Source organism: Ranitomeya variabilis, unplaced genomic scaffold (assembly GCF_051348905.1).
Source record: "Ranitomeya variabilis isolate aRanVar5 unplaced genomic scaffold, aRanVar5.hap1 Scaffold_322, whole genome shotgun sequence".
Taxonomy (NCBI): domain Eukaryota; kingdom Metazoa; phylum Chordata; class Amphibia; order Anura; family Dendrobatidae; genus Ranitomeya; species Ranitomeya variabilis.
The window spans coordinates 27501-32500 of record NW_027508068.1 but is presented as its reverse complement, the minus strand read 5'-3'; positions in this window follow the sequence as shown (position 1 = coordinate 32500).

Here is a 5000-nt window from a genome sequence, read left to right as displayed (position 1 = left end):
CGCCCCGCCTCGTGACCCACCGCTCCCGGGGCGACACACAGAGTCGCTGCTGGGGAGAGGGGCCAGGGCGTGGGGGGCCTGCGCGGCGCCGCCGTCTGGCTTAGACCCGGCCTCCCGAACGGAGGGCATCTGTCGCGAAAGACCACCCCTTGCGCGGGAAGGTCGAGGTGACTGGCCTCCGGAGGACGCCACGGCCGCCCTGCCTCGTGACCCACCGCTCCCGGGGCGACGCACTGAGTCGCTGCTGGGGAGAGGGGCCAGGGCGTGGGGGGGCCTGTGCGGCGCCGCCGTCTGGCTTAGACCTGCCTCCACCGCGGGGGGTCCTCGACCCACCGGCGGACGGGCGCGAGGAGTGGGAGAGGGGGGCTGGCCGTCGGGGTCCGCCGCGGCTCCGGCACAAGCCCCAGCGACCCGGAGGTCAAGCGCGGGGCATGGTCGGCCTGGCCGTGTCGGCGTCGCCCTCCGGCGTAGTCCCTTGTCCCGGGCTCTTGCCCGTAACCTCAAAGGTGACCGACCGAGCGGCGTCTCCCCCCGAAGCCGTGTCTCGACTGTTGAGAACAGACGAAGTCCGGTGCGGCAATACGCCGGGTACTCCCTTCGCCAAACTCGTGCCCCCCTTCGATTCGTCTTTCCTTCTCCATCCTCCCTTCTCGCTCCGGGGCGTCCGCTTGGTCTCTCTCTCTCGCTCTCCCTCTCGCTCTCGCGCTCCCTGCCGAGCCGCCTCGGAGGACGGCGGACGAGGGGAAGGCGACGGCGTTCGGCCGCGGGGCACACCGCACGGTGAGAACCCACTCGCCCGCCTCCCCGCACGTCTGTCATCCCCCCACTATCGTAGGGGCTCGGGAAAAGACTGGAAAACGCGGAGCTCGGCGGTGGCGTGGAAGCGCCACCCACCGCCGCCGCTCTCGCCGATGCCCACCGCGGAGGCCGCCCTTCGGACGCTGGGGTGCGGCGCGGGCCTCCGCGGACGAGCTGCGCATCTGAAAGTCAAAGGGCCGCCCTCGGAGAAGATCGTTGTGCTGCCCCGCGCGGGGAGCGATTCGGACGGCGGGCCCCCACGCCGAGGTGGGTGGGCGCCCCTCCGTTCGCCCATGCGGGTCGTCGGACCGCTGCCGTACCACGGTTCGGGTCAAACTCCCCACAGCTCGGCCGCCTCCGTCCGTAGACGGGAGGGCGACCGCCGGCGTGCGCGCCCAAGGACGAGTGCCTGAAACCCGGGGGGGGGTAACAGAGGAAGGAGACCGCCCGCCGTAAACCGACGCGGGCTCCAAAGCCCGGGCCGAGCGAGCGGCACCACCTCCCCACCCGGGAGCGCTGAGCCAGATCGATCGGAAGAAAGGGCAGGGGCTCGGGTGGAACCCCTGCCTCCGTTCTTCCCCTCGGGGGAGACGGGGAAGAAACGTGCCCCTGGAGTCCTGGAAGCGAGTGTCCGGCGCGCTCCGGGCGCCCTCGAGACGGAAGCCGGGTCGCGGTGCGATTCTCTCATAGGTCTCCCCGTTGGCGCGGAAGCGGGAGACATCCGACACAGAGAAACGCCGAGCCCGCTCCGAGGGGACAAAGTCAGAAGGAGCGATCCGCCCTCCCAGAGCCCTCCTGCGGACGAGGACTCTGGATCTGCCCCCCTTCTGACGACCGTCGCCCTCAGAGGACAGGAACCCACGTGGGGAGGGTCCGTTCGGGCTCGGGCGACCCAGGAAACGCGTCTCGGACTCGGGACGGACAACCGGCAAAAGTCCCCCTGGAGCCGCGGAAGCCTGGTCTCGGCGCGAGTGCGAACTTCCATGCAAAAGGGGGGTACTCGCCAAACCGCCTACCCGAGTCGAGGAACCACGAAAACAACGGATTTTGGTCGGGGCCGAGAGGTACCTCTCTCTCCTATATCCTGCAGCTGGTGTGCAAAACTGGGTATTTGCATGGTGAGACACCGACCCCCACTTTAAGGGAACAAAGTCAAAAAGTGTCCGACCTCCTGGAGCCGTGCGGCGGATCCGGCGGCCAGAAATTTCCTCATTCCGGTTCTATTTTTTTTTTTTTCGAATTTGCGAAATTTGGAGGCCAGGCGGCGTAGCTGGGACCTGGACTAGCTCGAAACACCCTGAACCGGTGAGCGGAATCGATTTCCCAAAGTTCTACGGCTCCCGGAAGCCAAAAACAGCTCGCCGGAAAATTTCAAAGTCCCAAGGACTCTTTCTTGAAAATCAATCCGGGGGCCATGGAAGTGTCCTCGGTACAACCTCAGAGCTTTCCCCCGCCTGGAAGTCTGACAGCGGTCTGACGTTTTTCAAAGTTTTGAGCTCTCTGTTTGTTCTCAAAGTCACAAAATCGCTTTTTTTCAGTTTTCCACCCAGCAGACCCAAACTTCACCCCCACTTAGGTCACTGTCTAGGGGCGCCTTACGACATATTGACGCCCCTTTAGGGTGGAAGTAGGGGAAATGGGTGATTTTTACACAAAATCGGAAATTTCTCAAAATTTTTCTAAGTGTCAAGGACTCTTCCAGAAAATCTCCCCCAGGCTCCTGGAAGCGTCCCCGGTACACCTCTGGCGGCTGCCCCCGCCTGGAAGTCCGACACACGCCTGAAATTTTCAAAGTATGAAAATACGCATTTTCATCCAAAAATTCAACTTTCCCCCCGTGCACCGCAAACTTCACCCCCACTTAGGTCACTGCCTTGGGGTGCCTTACAACATATTGACGCCCCCCTGGGGTGGAAGTAGGGGAAATGTGACATTTTTCACAAAATCGAGATTTTCTCAAAATTTTTCTAAGTGTCAAGGACTCTTCCAGAAAATCTCCCCCAGGCTCCTGGAAGCGTCCCCGGTACACCTCTGGCGGCTGCCCCCGCCTGGAAGTCCGACACACGCCTGAAATTTTCAAAGTATGAAAATACGCATTTTCATCCAAAAATTCAACTTTCCCCCCGTGCACCGCAAACTTCACCCCCACTTAGGTCACTGCCTTGGGGTGCCTTACAACATATTGACGCCCCCCTGGGGTGGAAGTAGGGGAAATGTGACATTTTTCACAAAATCGAGATTTTCTCAAAATTTTTCTAAGTGTCAAGGACTCTTCCAGAAAATCTCCCCCAGGCTCCTGGAAGCGTCCCCGGTACACCTCTGGCGGCTGCCCCCGCCTGGAAGTCCGACACACGCCTGAAATTTTCAAAGTATGAAAATACGCATTTTCATCCAAAAATTCAACTTTCCCCCCGTGCACCGCAAACTTCACCCCCACTTAGGTCACTGCCTTGGGGTGCCTTACAACATATTGACGCCCCCCTGGGGTGGAAGTAGGGGAAATGTGACATTTTTCACAAAATCGAGATTTTCTCAAAATTTTTCTAAGTGTCAAGGACTCTTCCAGAAAATCTCCCCCAGGCTCCTGGAAGCGTCCCCGGTACACCTCTGGCGGCTGCCCCCGCCTGGAAGTCCGACACACGCCTGAAATTTTCAAAGTATGAAAATACGCATTTTCATCCAAAAATTCAACTTTCCCCCCGTGCACCGCAAACTTCACCCCCACTTAGGTCACTGCCTTGGGGTGCCTTACAACATATTGACGCCCCCCTGGGGTGGAAGTAGGGGAAATGTGACATTTTTTCACAAAATCGAGATTTTCTCAAAATATTTCTAAGTCCCAAGGACACTTTCAGAAAATCTTCCCCAGGCTCCTGGAAGCGTCCCCGGTACGCCTCCGGCGGCTGCCCCCGCCTGGAAGTCTGACACACGCCTGAAATTTTCAAAGTATGAAAATACGCATTTTCATCCAAAAATTCGACTTTCCGCCCGTGCACCGCAAAATTCACCCTCATTTAGGTCACTGCCCTGGGGTGCTTTACAACATATTGACGCCCCCCTGGGGTGGAAGTAGGGGAAATGTGACATTTTTCACAAAATCGGAAATTTCTCAAAATTTTTCTAAGTCCCAAGGACACTTTCAGAAAATCTTCCCCAGGCTCCTGGAAGCGTCCTCGGTACGCCTCCGGCGGCTGCCCCCGCCTGGAAGTCTGACACACGCCTGAAATTTTCAAAGTATGAAAATAATGCATTTTCATCCAAAATTCGACTTTCCGCCCGTGCCCCGCAAACTTTACCCACAGTTAGGTCACTGTCCTGGGGTACCTCACAACATATTGACGCCCCCCTGGGGTGGAAGTAGGGGAAATGTGACATTTTTTCACAAAATCGAGATTTTCTCAAAATATTTCTAAGTCCCAAGGACACTTTCAGAAAATCTTCCCCAGGCTCCTGGAAGCGTCCTCGGTACGCCTCCAGCGGCTGCCCCCGCCTGGAAGTCTGACACACGCCTGGAATTTTCAAAGTATGAAAATAATGCATTTTCATCCAAAATTCGACTTTCCGCCCGTGCCCCGCAAACTTTACCCACAGTTAGGTCACTGTCCTGGGGTACCTCACAACATATTGACGCCCCCCTGTGGTGGAAGTAGGGGAAATGTGACATTTTTCACAAAATCGAGATTTTCTCAAAATATTTCTAAGTCCCAAGGACACTTTCATGAAATCTTCCCCAGGCTCCTGGAAGCGTCCCCGGTACGCCTCTGGCGGCTGCCCCCGCCTGGAAGTCCGACACACGCCTGAAATTTTCAAAGTATGAAAATACGCATTTTCATCCAAAAATTCAACTTTCCCCCCGTGCACCGCAAACTTCACCCGCATTTAGGTCACTGCCCTGGGGTGCTTTACAACATATTGACGCCCCCCTGTGGTGGAAGTAGGGGAAATGTGACATTTTTTCACAAAATCGAGATTTTCTCAAAATATTTCTAAGTCCCAAGGACACTTTCAGAAAATCTTCCCCAGGCTCCTGGAAGCGTCCCCGGTACGCCTCTGGCGGCTGCCCCCGCCTGGAAGTCCGACACACGCCTGAAATTTTCAAAGTATGAAAATACGCATTTTCATCCAAAAATTCAACTTTCCCCCCGTGCACCGCAAACTTTACCCGCATTTAGGTCACTGCCCTTGGGTGCTTTACAACATAT